Genomic DNA, 15,945 nt, shown 5'->3' with positions numbered 1-15,945 from the left:
GCCGTGTATCCACAGTTCAGGATATTTACTTGGCACATTTTAGGCCCCCTAGTACCAATCTTCTGATGGCTACTTCCAGCAGGGCAATGTGCAATGTGATAAAGCTCAAATAATCTCAGAGCTATTTAAGCTATTGTGTTTACTGACAAAATGATGCATGCAGGCACACGCAAATTCTACCAGTAACATAACCTCCTTGACAGAGGTGAAAAAGAAAAGCCTGAAAGTAATAAATTAGGTACTTTAAACAACCAAATTCAAATATAAAACTAAACAGAGGAATGATACTTAAGACTTTGACGTGCCATGACCTGCACTGCTGGCTTTCAGAAGGTGGAGACTACAGTGAACCTGGTTTGTCTTTTCTACCTAACACAGACTTGTCAGTTTCTCCTTTTCACCTACTGACAATTAATCTGATGTTTGTGTTTACAGTTAAATTATTTTTTCTCATAACCACCACTGATGTTTGAAGTTTGATGCACTTTTAATGCATTTTTATAGTCAGCAGTGTTGTCCAGTGTTCTGCACACAAGATTTTATCTGCACTGACAGGAACATGTCACAACATGACACTTACCTGTCAAATCTCCAGGTACATGTGACATGAATCTGTGTGGTATGCCATGAATCTGTCTATTTAAATTGCTGAGAAGAAAAAAAGAATTCACTTTTCTTTTTTTCTTAGATACGAGGTAACTGCAGCTGAATGCCTGCCTCTCCAGACAGAAATCAATCAAAGCAGCTGTACTTTTCAGCCAGTTTGTGCTGAGAAGTGTTGGGGTTGTTACTCAAAAAGTAATGTATTACACATTACCCGTTACTTAATTGCTTGCTGTAAAGTAATTTGTTACACTACTCATTACATTATTATTTTTTCTTTGTAAAATGACCTGAAATTGTCTCATAATTACCAGCTGACAATGTTAACCTTAGGCTAGAGTCCCACATACTGTACCAGCACAAATCCCTATCCCAATGAGGATGCACAGATGATCTTTCTTTTAAAGAAAGACAACAACACAAGGAAATTTGAAAACCCAGCCTACAGACACTTCCGTGCGATTGCCAGGATTCAAACCTGACTTATCATCAATGTGTTATCTGTTGAAGTTCAGGCTCTGGCTGCTGGGCTGATGTTGTATTCAGCTTTATCATCAGTCTGGATTTTTGGCTAGCTTTGTGTTGGCATGCTGTCTGTGCAGATGCTTGCAAAGAGCCTAAGTTCTGTTAGCAGTGGAATGTAATTGTTTCTGTCTGGGATGCTGTTTGCAATTTACTGTTGCAAAAAAAAAAAAAAAAAAAGTAATATTCATATCATCCACTCATCAAAAGCTGTACTGCGCCACCATTTTCCTTCTTCTGCATAAACTAAAATCAGCTGATTGTCGCCAGGAAGAAAAAAAAAACAAGCCCTTGTTTATTTGATTTTTTTTAAAAACAATTTCTCAGCAATCAGATAACTGAAGAACCTTTGCAATACAAGTAACGCCATAATGAAAAATGTAATGTGAGTACTGTAGTTGTGATATGCGTGTTATGCCCAAGACTGGTGCTGAGTTTTTCTTTAAAAACATTTGTGAATGTGTTACCTGTTTGTTATACTGGTAACTTTCTTAAGTGAACCCCAAACCCGTAAACTCAGAAAAGCTTCATATTTAATTTGTTAGGAAAACATCTGTAAACACCTGGCAAACACAAGTTCTGCCACTTGCATTGATAAGGTAAAAATCAACCAAGTATTAAGTAAACTCGAATTTAATGTGTTCTCATAGATATGCTTGATGATTAACATGTCGTATGCTATGTTACTGGAGTTGCTTGTTATTACAACAGCCTGCAAAGCCATTGTGACCTCAGACTTAGTGCAGCCGACATATTTAAAAGAAGATTAACTCCACTGGTGTTTAATTTGCTAATGTGTGTGTGTGTGTAGGTGAGTGGGAGGTTGTGCAAACAGTCTGAAAATATAATTTAAGAATGAATAGACATGATCAGCCTCTGCTCATTACTAGAGTGTTATAACACACCGAGGAAGGAAGCAAGAATGGGAAACATATCTTGGCTGCAACATTAAAAGCTGTTCGACAGTTGTTCAGGTAATGATACTTCACAGATGACAGTGGGCGTGGGAGGAACGTTTGAATTGAGGAGCTGGGGATGTAGTCAGAACTTAAACTGATCCAGAGTGGGATTTTATTGTGGGTGATCACAGAGGACAACTCAAAGTACATGTGTAGATTATATTTCTCAGACAGACTGAGACTGACTCAGACTGCTCAGCAGGTCATCTGTCCAGCATTTGAAAAAAATTGTTATATTTTCAGGAAAGTAAAAAATATTATATCAGCTCACTCATTAAATCATAATTTTTATCTTCTTCAGAACAAGGAAAACAGTTGGACTGGAACACTTGCAGAAACTGGTGGGATACTAACATTAATTATGAAGTTTTACCATTGCATGGTTGAATACTTGAATTGTACTAAAAAATGTAAGATGTGCAACCATATTAAACAGTATGATCAGATAATTAACATTTTAATTTAGTCCAGAGCTGTAATTTAATCCCGAGTCAAAGGCTTGATAGTCATAGCTGTCTTAAAACTGTGTGCCTGTGAGGACTGCCTTTACATCTGTTCATTGACTAGACTGGCCATCTACCACTCCTTAAAGTTGCAGTCAGTTATTTATTCAATTTATTTAATAGATAAAAAAGAATATTGTAATCATAAAAATACATTGATTAGTGTGCAATTATGCCTTTCATCAGAGTAATGCATTTTCATAAAGATGAGGTCTATCTGATAACCCTGTGCTAATGTTGTTCCTCGATTATCATAACAATGTTGTTCCAGGATCAACATGTAACTGTAAAAGACAAAGGAAAAAAACAAAACATTTTCTTTAATATAAACCTCTCTTCTGGAACAAATTGTAAGATTGTCGAATGTTTTCTTTATTAAGCTTTGAAATATGACAAATATGTTATCACGCTAGGTTTGCGGTTAGCCAAATTTAGGGTACTCATGTTGGTTTGCTTGTGATACTTGTTATTAGCATTAGCTAACTTCTGGCTAATACTTTGGTCAGTTGCAATGTTGATCCTGGACCGAAACTATTATGATGACATAGGCAGTGTTGGGGAGTAACGGAATACATGTACCGCCGTTACGTATTTAAAATACAAAATATGAGTAACTGTATTCCGTTACAGTTACCATTTAAAAAGGTGGTATTTAGAATACAGTTACTTTGTTGAAATAAATGGATTACACTGGTATTTTCCTGTTTCATAATGTGGCGGGTCAGGATTTTTTGGGTTTGTTTGACAGCTATGTTCTATCTGGTTGTTAAGTGATGACGTGACGAATCCTACTTCCGGGCCTAAAGTAGTCTGCGTTTAATATGGCTTTTGTGTTGTTAACATGTTTAATGTCTTGTATTTTCTTCTATTTAATCTCAAAAAGCTCCTAAAACAGTCAGTGATCACTGTTGACCTCCCTCGGCTTTTATTACCACTAATCATTTATTTAAGCTCAGTTTTTAAAACCTTAGGATGTAACTACAGCCCAGCCCATGCAGCAGTATATGAATGACTAACCTCGTATTGTGGATGGATTATCTCAATTGTTCTCCTGGCTGAAGTTTAGTCCTTTTACAGCATCCTGCCATGCGATTACATTTGTTCCTGACCACCGAGAACACTCACGTTAACTTTTATCGAGTGGAAAAAAAGTTAGCTTGTTTATATTATGCTAACATAGCTGTGTCGCTAGTGGTCACGTAGCACATCATTATATACCAGCTAGCCAAACTTCAGTAACCCTACAAACGTCACTGCTGTTTAGTTTTGTCTTCATTTATATTGGAAGTGATAACAGAGCTGTACGTTTTAATTTGTTTCCAAAACCCCGCAGTCAGGACATGCTATGTTGTATTTAGATAGAAGCTAGCGAGCTAACTTCCTGCTAACTTCTAACTCCGTTAAATGTCATAAATTCCGTTTTCATGGATGCCTGGATGTTAAACTCAATTGTTACACCTGGTAGAGCAGAACACTGATCATTTTATTAAAGATGAAAGACTTTAGACAGTTTTTCAACTCTCAGTAATGCCATAGTGATCGTTTGATATATGGACCTGCAGCGGAGTTTAGGCCCAGTGACGTCAGACTTAACAACCGGATTGCTCCAGGCAGCAGCGCTACGGTTGCCATGGTTACAGGGCGACGCTCTCTCTCTGCGACTGTGTGTTTCCTGGGTGAGAGAGCACCTTTTTGTTGTTGTTGTGCTAAGCTAATAGGCAGAATGCTACAGGCATAGCTCTAAAGAATGTAGCCTCATGGGCAGTGTAGTCCGTGTTGCAGGGAGAATGGACTGCCATATCCGTTATGTGTCTGTGAGCAAGAGGAGGTAGAAAAATGATAGTGGACAAGTACGAGCTGTCATCGAGCAAAAACAGGAGCTGGAAGCATGTAAATATAATAATAACCACTGCAGCCAAGAGGAGTGCCTGACGAGCCCAGTTGTAAGTACGTTATTAAGACTCGACTGTACACTGTGTTCGTGTTTTCCTCCGAAAACAATAAGTTTCATTGGAGCAGTCTTTCAACGCCTCTCTCTGTCTCTTGCAAGCAAAGTCGACCCACACAACAAAGTAAAGCTTTTTTTCGGCTAGAGCCCAACACGGAACCCGCCGTATTAGTCAGAGGTCCCTTTACTACGGTTCGGAGCCGCAGACCTTCTGTAATAGTAATAAATCACACAGCAATAGTACTGTACATTCACGTAGTTGTAAAAAGCATGATAATATATTAAGTAATCCAAAGTATTCAGAATACGATACTGTCATTGAGTAACGTAACGGAATACGTTACAGAATACATTTTGGGGCATGTATTCTGTAATCTGTAATGGAATACATTTTAAAAGTAACCTTCCCAACACTGGACATAAGAACAACAGCAATACGGCAATATCAGATTGTCCTAAAAATATATAGCAGAAGGTAGAGGTTTGTGGAAGCTGCCATGTTGCCCCATGATCCTGAACACATTGAATAGACAGATGTCACCCTTTACCTCCTCACTGCAAGCCTCATCTCCTGAATGGAAGTCGGGGCTTTAACACGCAGCAGCCTACATAAATATGCTTATTTATTCCTGATATTGTCACCATTTCTTATTTCGAGCAGATCTGGACAACGAGACAACTCAACAATAAGAACAACAAGAAGACACTTTTCCCCTTTTCAGCAGGAAGATATGAATCACTTAAAAAAATAATAAAATTGCACAGGGCAGGTCTGGTCAGTGCATCCACCCTTCTCAGGAAAAATACACTTGCACATCCTGTGAGAATTTCTTAACATTAGGTCCTGGAAATATGACTGAGTCTGTCATCACAGAAAAGGTGGGATGTGCAGTGGCTGTTGGCCAGCTGGCACCTCACCAAAATTATCCTGACAAAAGAAAAGAAAAAAAAGAAAGAGACTGAACAAAGTGAGAGTGAGAATGCTGTTTTAGATAAGAGCATGAGCCTGCATTTAGCCAAAGTGCTCCTACACCAAAAGGGCTAAACCTAAACTTTGGCTAAGTTGTGAAAAAAATGGTTGTCATAAAATACTTATGACATATGCTAATTTGACTGTGGAAAAGCAGCATTACTGTTTTTAAGGCATAATTACTGAATCTAGGCAGTCAGTGATTAGATTCTGTTGGTGACTGTTAAGGTAAATTATCTTTATAAACAAATGTCCTGCAAGCTACCGTAAGGGTTAGTAGCAGGAGGCACTGAGACATGTGCACTTGTTCCTCATTTCTTTTTGTTTGTGGTCTCCGATGTGTGTGTGTGTGTCAGAAATAAGCTATCATAGGAGCCCTCTGGAGAAGCTTGAAGAATTATCAGCCAACTGTTTGTATTGCAACGCCAATGACAATGAGAAGGATTAATGATAAATTCCTTACCTAAAAACCTCTCAACAAAACTGTCAAGTAGTAGGGATGCTGGAAAAACTGAGGAAGGGATACAGAAGACAAACAACTGTGTGTGTCTCTGTGTGTGTATCTCTGGATTCTGTCTGCATACAGAATCCAAGTTCAAACTTTAATAAGTTCATGCACTGATGGAGGCCAGCTCATTATGGAGCATGTTTGCAGATTAAAGATTTTGACTTGGAGGGTTCTGACCTGTTTTAAAGAAAAGTGTTGACAACACAAACACATCAGTGCTATGAGGATAGGAAAAAACTCGTCTTTCAGTAATGCTGATGCAAGTTGTTTCAAGTTGAGTCAGAGTGGCTGAGCATTTCGTGGAAAAGATAACAGCGGCACTTCCACAGTCTGGCCCGTTTCAGGAAAAAACAGTCCTGTGAGAGAGCAAACCCTCTTTGAAAACTACAGTATGCAGTGTGCTGCCATGTAGACTGAGTTGGTATACGCTGAACCTTAAACCTTATAAGTGGTGCTATTAATGTTGAATGACAGTGTATGTATAAGGTATGCACATGTGTGCTTGAACATGTTTTAGCTAACCATATATGAGTTAAAAAAATGGGGTTGAGTAGCTTTCATTCGGTCTTCTGAACTCTATAAGCTTCTAAAAACAAACACTAGATCATGATTCACACACAAGTGTTGATGTGGATGTGGATGTGTGTTTGTGTATGTGTGTGTCTGTATGTGTGTGAATGGCTGGGCCTGGGTCTGGATTTTGCCAGTCTTTGGTCCCCGTGGGAGATGGCTGTGGAGGGTTGGAGGTTGTCCCTCCCTATAATATTAATATAAAGTATTAATAATGTAAACACTAATTTAAAGTTAAGCAACTATCATCGAATTATATCAAATGAGCTAAACAGACTGCAGCTTTCAAAGTTGACCGTGGTTTGTCTTTCTTGTTCAGACCTTTCTGCATTCTTTGCTTCTAACCTGATGGGTTGAAGATAGCTCATGCATGAAGGTGGAGAGATATGCCAAGTATTTTTTTTTTGTAGTGTTTGCCCTTTCCTAAGCAGTTTCCAGGACATCATTCCAGATTTTGGTTAATAAACCATCTGGCCTGTAAGATTAATGTGACTTCAGATAAAAAATATATAAATGAAGATTAACTGCAGTTCCAGTGTGTTCATGTGTATATTCCAACACGTAACGGGCTGGTATATTCACACACAAACACACGCACGCACGCACAAATACACATCTTCTTGGAGCAGCTGTGACTCAGGCGGAAGAGTAGGTCATCTAGGTTCGATCCCCACTGCTACTCCAGTCTGCCTGTTGAAGTGCAATGTACTGAACTCCAAGTTTTCCCTAATCTATGCGAGTGTGTGGGTGAATGTTACACAAAGTCTTTAAGTATAGGAAAAAGCACTTGTATTAATGTGTGTGTGAATGAGACTTGTCTTTACTGCTCAGTGGTATAGAAGTGTCAGTCTGTTTAATGTTTACATGCGGTAAGCTAGTGTAGTGTAGATTATTGCAGTTTATTACAGATGGATAAGACCGCCAAAATCTCTCCTTTATACACTGTGGGTATAGCAGCCTGTCACAGCCACCATTCTCCTGTCACTCATTACCTCCACTGGGACAACGGGGTTCAGTGAGCTCCAGTCCATTGTATTCTCAGAGAAATGCTTGATGGTTAACGTGTCATATTACATATTACTAGAGTCAACTTAGGGCACCAGTCTGTACTGTCTTGCAGCCTACTGTCAAAGACAAAAACAGACAAAAACATGTAAGTGAAGATTAACTGCAGTGGTGGTGTGTGTTTGTGTGTGTGGGAGGATGTGTGAACTGTCTGAAAAAATACTTTGAGAATGAATACACATGACTGGCTTGTGCCAGTCCGATGCAGCGTATGGAGTCTGTGTCTACAAGAGTGTTATAGCAATTTGAGGAAGCAGCCGAGACTCATTTAGAGTAGGAGACAGTTATCTTGGCTGTAATATTAAGAGGAGTTTGACATTTGTTCAAGTAATGATACTTCACAGACGACAGTGGTAGTGGAAGAAACATATGAGTTAAAGGCCTGGGGATGTAGTTATATTTTAAACTGGTAAAGTAGTAATAGCAACAAATTACAAGTATTTTGTATTTGTACGTTGTTGCAAATACTAATATTATTTTATTAATATATTAATCTAGGACAAGGTTAGGTTTGCACAAACATAGCATAAATGTCTTTTTACCTTCTTACTTTGAGTACATTCTAGAGCCTGTAGTTTTTTAGATAGTTACATTTGCACTTCAAATTTTAACACAAGATTCTTTTCTTTTACTTTAGTAAAGATTCTCTGTGGTTTTGCTACTCTGATGGTGTTGATTCTGAAGTGAGGCACAATCAGGAGTACAGGCCACGGGAAAGAGCTGGTCTGAAAGATATGGGACTGCCAGTCAGTGACAGCTTTGAATGTGAGAAGCAGGATTTGTATTGGATACACTGGGAAATGGAGAGCAAATGAACCTGGATGAGAATAGGTTATGATACAACCCAGTGTCGTGGCAAACACACCGGTCCACCGTGTCCATTTCATGCTTGGCCTCTCCAAATCGTGAAATGTACATGCATGCAAAAGTTGCAGTAACAGCAGAGAGAGATGTTTTATTTCAAGCCAATGTGAAAATAACAACAGGAAAGCGTTGAAAAAGACATTACTAACACATTACACTACCAGTCAAAAATATGGACACACCGTCTCGTTTAATGGTTTATCTTTATTTGCACTACTATCAAATATATGAAGCAAGATGTATGGAATTATGTAGCAAAGTCTTATATGTCTAATATATTTTAGATTCCTTAAAGTACCCGCCCTTTGCTTTGTTGACAGCGCTGAAAACCCTTGGCCTTCTCTCAATGAGCTTCATGATGTAGTCACCTGTAATGGTTTTCACTTCACCGGTGTGCATTGTCAGGGGTCATCTGTGGAATCATCCCAACAATGGACTGTTCTCTCTGTTGAGGTCAGGAAAGCGATTCCGCTCCCTGAAGACCAACACAGAGAGACTGAGGAGGAGCTTCTTCCCGCAGGCGATACGGTCTCTCAATCACACCACCACACAGTACTGACCCACAGATATAGTTCTTACACACACACTGGACATTCTGGACATTGTTTTCACTTCATCACTTAAATCACTTTAAAGCATATTTGCACTGCACAAGACATAATGTGGATTGCACAACACTGGTCACTATATTCTTCATTTCCAGTTAATACTTGTACAGCTGCTGTTAGTGTATATATATATATATATATATATATATATATATATATATATATATATATATATTAGGGGTGCAACGATATTCGTATCGATATTGAACCGTTCGATACAGTGCTTTCGGTTCGGTACGCATATGTATCGAACAATACAACATTTGTAATTTATTTTATCAATTTTCCTTCTGACGATGCTGTCTGTGTTGAGCGCTCAGTGAATCTGCGTTCGACTACTCCGCCTAGGCTGCACTGTCCAGCGCAGATCCACTGAGCGCTCAACACAGACAGCATAGTCAGAAGGAAGAGCGCAGGGCAAGCTAGTGAGACAGAAGTTAAGCTCTCCTTTTAACATGGACCTCCCCCACTCTCATTCAGATCTGGCGTTTGGAATTATTTTGGTTTTCATGTGACGTATGACCCTGAAGGTAAGCGAGTCATGGACTAAAGTAAAACAGTATGTTGAATGTGCCATGCAATGCTCAATTACATGGGTGGGAACTAGTGTGTTAGCGCAGTTAGCTCGTTAACGTGTTGGCCGTCTAGCCCCATGCACGGAGCGATCGGCGGTAGCTCGTTAACGGAGATTTGCCGTGTTGTGGCGTTAAGGTCATTTCAACGAGATTAACCTGAAAGCACTAGTGGGAACACAACGAATATGACTGCACATTTACGCCGACATCATCCTAGTGCAAAGACAAGTGGAAGCAGACAAAAAAAAGCAAGCATGCTACTAACTTTAGCCGAGTCATTTAGACAGCTGTTAGCACATGATTCTCCTTATGCTGCTGAGAATATAGCCCAGAAGAAGCGGATAGTATAGCTTTTAATTTGGAAAGAGCCATTTCTCTGTAATAAACTCTCTTTTCCAAAGATGAGTGATTCCTCAATCAGATACAGGGCTTGCAATATCGCTAGCCCGACGTCCCGGAGCTAGCGATTTTTTCAGTCGAGCTACCAAAATCTATCTCTTCCCTGCCCGTCGGGCTATTGTAGGAAAAATATATGTCAATGCTTTTGCATTCTTTCAGAAATGTAGCTGGGTAATTATGTCATTGGCATCGGTGAGCCACTGTCAATATGTGACATATTGAAGTCGCGTTTGAATTTGCGCTTGTTTTTTTGCTTTCACTTTGCAATCGTGCGAACTGTGTATAGAGAGCGACAGCACTGATCTGTGAGTGATGATAATTTGTGCACCAATTCCTCTGACATCGTCTTATTAATCGTTAGCTTACTATGCAAACATGACAAGTGAAATCTCCCGCAGCTTAAACATGTGAGAGGTTGATCGCGCAGAGAATCGCTGAGCTTATGTGAGTGAGTGTGTAAAAGCATTTCAGTTCTGCTGAGCCAAATAAGACAGGTCAGGGTGAAGAAGTGACAGCCAAAGAAAAGCTTACCACAAAACGGAGAAGTTATGACAAATCAGACTATAAGGCAAAAAGAAAGTGCAGCTTTATGGTTTCATGGACAAAATAATTTCTGTGGCTGCAATATGATGAGCTAAATAACCAGGGCTGCACATAAGTGGTCCGCAGGTGCGTATTCGCTGTCAAAATAAAAATTAATAAATGACAAATTAAAAAGGCATGAACATTTTTTTTGTATCGAAAAAATATCGAACCGTGACACCAAAGTATCGAACTGAACCGAACCGTGAATTTTGTGTATCGTCGCACCCCTACTATATATATATATATATATATATATATATATATATATATATATATATTCTGCACAGGGAGTGCAGAATTATTAGGCAAATGAGTATTTTGTCCACATCATCCTCTTCATGCATGTTGTCTTACTGTATAGGTATAGGCTCGAAAGCCTACTACCAATTAAGCATATTAGGTGATGTGCATCTCTGTAATGAGAAGGGGTGTGGTCTAATGGCATCAACACCCTATATCAGGTGTGCATAATTATTAGGCAACGTCCTTTCCTTTGGCAAAATGGGTCAAAAGAAGGACTTGACAGGCTCAGAAAAGTCAAAAATAGTGAGATATCTTGCAGAGGGATGCAGCAGTCTCAAAATTGCAAAGCTTCTGAAGTGTGATCATCGAACAATCAAGCGTTTCATTCAAAATAGTCAACAGGGTCGCAAGAAGCGTGTGGAAAAACCAAGGCGCAAAAGATGCCACTTGCCAAAGCTGCCAAGATGCCACTTGCCACCAGTTTGGCCATATTTCAGAGCTCCAACATCACTGGAGTGCCCAAAAGCACAAGGTGTGCAATACTCAGAGACATGGCCAAGGTAAGAAAGGCTGAAAGACGACCACCACTGAACAAGACACACAAGCTGAAACGTCAAGACTGGGCCAAGAAATATCTCAAGACTGATTTTTCTAAGGTTTTATGGACTGATGAAATGAGAGTGAGTCTTGATGGGCCAGATGGATGGGCCCGTGGCTGGATTGGTAAAGGGCAGAGAGCTCCAGTCCGACTCAGACGCCAGCAAGGTGGAGGTGGAGTACTGGTTTGGGCTGGTATCATCAAAGATGAGCTTGTGGGGCCTTTTCGGGTTGAGGATGGAGTCAAGCTCAACTCCCAGTCCTACTGCCAGTTTCTGGAAGACACCTTCTTCAAGCAGTGGTACAGGAAGAAGTCTGCATCCTTCAAGAAAAACATGATTTTCATGCAGGACAATGCTCCATCACACGCGTCCAAGTACTCCACAGCGTGGCTGGCAAGAAAGGGTATAAAAGAAGAAAAACTAATGACATGGCCACCTTGTTCACCTGATCTGAACCCCATTGAGAACCTGTGGTCCATCATCAAATGTGAGATTTACAAGGAGGGAAAACAGTACACCTCTCTGAACAGTGTCTGGGAGGCTGTGGTTGCAGTTGTCTAAGCATTTCACGGCATATCGTACTGTGTATGACTGTGTACGTGACAAATAAAAATTAGAATTTGAATTTGAATTTCTGGCTTTCTTAATGGGGTTGGGACCATCAGTTGTGTTGTGCAGAAGCCTGGTTGGCACACAGCTGACAGCTGTATTTAACAGCTGCTAGAATTCATGTTTAGTTGGTTTTTTTTCAACAGCACAGCCCAAACACACTTCCAGGCCGTGTAAGGGCTATTTGACCAAGAAGAAGAGTGATGGAGTGCTGCACCGTATGGCCTGGCCTCCACAGTCACCTGACCTAAACCCAGTCAAGATGGTTTATAATGAGATGGATCGCAGTTTCCTATGATTAAGAACCCTGGGATGTACTTTATACATTTTTTGCTCACTATCCTACATCCATGTTCATTTCAACTTTTGCCTCTCCAAAGTGTGAACTGGCGTGTCTATTACATGCTTTGCCGTGACACTGGGTTGTATAACACGGTGAGACATTACTGATGTGGGTGGTAAAAGAGTGAGTGCAGCATGACTCAACAACTTTTGACACTAAGGAAAGTGTTGACCTGACAACCATTTATAGAGACAACGAAAGCTGTAACTCAGTCCTGGCCAAAAGACTTGAGTTACAACTGCTTTAAAATTACATGTGCCTGTGAGGACTGCTTTTATGTCCATTGAATGTCTGGACTGGTCTTCACAGAGATTGCTGCACAGGCATTAGTTTCTTCTTTTGCTTGCATATTTAACACAAGTTCACACAAGAACCCATTATCTTTTGCCACCCAGCACTTATTCCAATTGTTGGCATTTGTATAGCATAAAAGAGCCGTAACACAAAGTCCCAGAACAAAAGAAAATCTAAGAAGTAGCTGCTGGCAAGACAGATAGACAGAGAGACGCTCTGCAAAGCAAGACAAACATGGATGCTAAAGTATGCAAAAATAAAGAAAAGGATAAGATTAGATTGCCCTTCTCTATTCTAAGTTCTTCATATTATAAGGTCAGTGATGACTTTTGTCTTCAAAACTACTCCCCCAATTTAAAGACCCATGTTTAACCCATTGCATCACTGTGCTTTACTCTACCTCCATTCTTTTTTTAAAGCCAGAGCATGTTTTGTAGTGTTTTCATAATGAAAAAGATATTTTTGCTTCCTACTGCAATAGTTGTGTTGGCCTTGGGTGGGCATGACTATGAGTTGACTGCTCCACTGCTTATTTCACAGTGTGACCTTGAACTCTTCAGTGTTTATAAGTATTTATGAAAGAGACTCTCTCCAGTGTAAACAGTTGGATACAGAGATCTTTTAACAAGGTGTGACTGAACTCTTCTGTGTTCTGCATGAGGTCCTCGTGGCTAAACACAGGCCTGGTTCATGTAAAGAATTTCTGACTATAACTGTCAGTAGCACGCAGACACGAGTCTCCAGGGCCTTTTAAAAAGTTTATTACTGGTGTTATAACTCTCTATATTTCTCCATTACAGTGTGTCATATAACAGTCTTTCCTCAGGCAAGTGGCTGACTTGCTCGTCATTAGAAACCTTTTGAGAGAATTTATGGAATCCAAATACTGCATTTTAAAGCCCATGAATAAAATATTGGCATATTAGCCCTTTAAAACAAAGTGCATCACATTCAATACAAAATAATTAAAGAAATAAATAAACTGCATGATAATTTTTTTCAGGAATAAATTGCAAAAAAAGGAAACATGATACAAATGTTAACTCTAATACGCAAATTAATATTTAATTTTTTTTTTTAAATTTCATCTGAAGGTTCAAAAAAAAAATCTGGCAATTATTTTGTGGTTCAGGCTATAAAGACATAGAAAGACAACATCTATCCTAATCTTATATAACATAGCAAGAAGCAATACATAATAAAAAGTTGATAACCTAGTGCTCTATTGAGTCTGAATTTTGTCTTCCTCTATACAGATAATCACATTAAATTCAACATAGTGGAATTTTACCAAAGAAATCAAAAGATCAAAGAGCAAACGTTATCTCTATGAGGAATTGGTGCACATAAGACACATCCCTTCCTTTTTCCGTGTTTATTCTTTGTTTGCCAGAGAGCAGCAGCAACAGAGTTCAACATCCTCTATGAAGATTATGCAGTGAAACAATAACCCGCCCTTGAATGCTTCTTTCAATCGACTTCTGATGGATGTTTGTATGATTAACTTTTAACTTCTTGTTTTCTTACAAAAGACATGTTTTGTTTTCAATGGACGTTTTCTCCTAGAAACATTGTTTTTACAATCTTCACTGTGGCTGACATGAGACTGACAATCAGTCTATTACTTTGGTCCAGACTAACATTTCCCCCCAACTGCTGAATATCTTGCCCAGAGGGACAGAACTTTGTGCAGACATTCGTGTTACCAAAAGGATGTTTGCATGCTTATTAGCACTGAGAGTCACTGACAGACTTAAAGATCTGCTAGTGCAGCACTGCAGGCTTTTTCTCCACATCCACAAAAGACCCATGTACGAACAATTTTTGGCTGCTGTCACTCAACTGACAAAATAACTAGAATTGCTTTCAATCTGACTATGAGATACATTTTTCAGATAGATGTACAGCTAAATATATGAATATGAATGAATGAATTTCCTGTCCAGAAAGCTGCCAGTGACATTCTACTTGTTCACGATGAAAGACAAGGTTAGTGCTGGAAAAATAAACAGTGCACATGTGTCACATCTGCTGAGGTTGCTGAGGCACTATGCCAAATCAGTGAGGATGGGGAAACAGGACAGAACCATAAAACATGAGTTTTTAAATTTATTTTTTCCAGATCAGCAGCTTAACTTTAGTCAGACCTGCTTCATTTTGGATCTTGATGAGAAGATTTCCTTGTCAAGTACTGACTTGTACATTTAAGATAGTGAGTCGGAAAGCCAAAAGCATCACAGATGTGTCTTTTCAGCAAATTATCAGTATTTGTATCTAAACTGTAAATGAATTGGTTCATGTGTGCTTCATGTGTGACTGTGTGAGGTCTCTGTAGAGCAAGTTTGCTTTTACACTGCAGTTCAGTTGATGACCAACTGATCTGTTCTTATCTTATCTGATCTTATACTGTAACAAATGTCTATAAAAATTACATTATTTTATTTTATTTTGTTTATTTGTTTATTTTATTTTGTTTATTTTGTTTGTTGTCTTTCTACTGGAACCAGCTAACTTTCAAATGAAGTGCATCAGCCCTTGCTGGCAAATGCATTACTATTCATGCATCCGTTTTTTGCTGTTTATCTGGGATGTGGGAAGGGATGTGCTCAGGGTGGTGTGGCTTCCATACCAAGTGCATAAATAACAAGTCGTCATCCCAAATATGTAGTGCATAGTAGTGAAAAGTATTACTAACACAAATACTGGTTGCAAACATTGGTTTTTATGTTGTGGACGTCTCTATATATTAAATTAATTACAGTGTCAAATGTTTGTTTATATAGTTGGTGGCAGATGTCAGTTTATAGTTGGGGTGAGGTGGGAAATTCCTGCGTTATTCCATAATGACACAGGCTCCTCTGGTGTGTTTAGCTTAAGTGCGACTGCGATGTAAAATTAAAAGAAGCGGCTAAAAGAAAACAAAGACAAATCAAAAGCAGCCGGCGGAGCTCGAGGATGTAATCAGTTTTTGTATTTTGCCTCTGTGATCTTATCTTTTCTTTAATTTAGCTTGTTTGTTGTTTAGAAAAGGCAGAAAAATTAAAGAACAGCTTGATTTTGTGCATTAGTGTGGATTCATGCATATGACTGATAAACTAAGGCCTTATATGAACAAACAAACCCACCAAGATTGGTCTCACATTTTTTTCCCTCCTCAAAAAAATCCATCCATCACTAA

Source organism: Astatotilapia calliptera, chromosome 10 (assembly GCF_964374335.1).
Source record: "Astatotilapia calliptera chromosome 10, fAstCal68.1, whole genome shotgun sequence".
Classification (NCBI taxonomy): Eukaryota; Metazoa; Chordata; class Actinopteri; order Cichliformes; family Cichlidae; genus Astatotilapia; species Astatotilapia calliptera.
Note: the sequence above shows the minus strand (reverse complement) of the source record.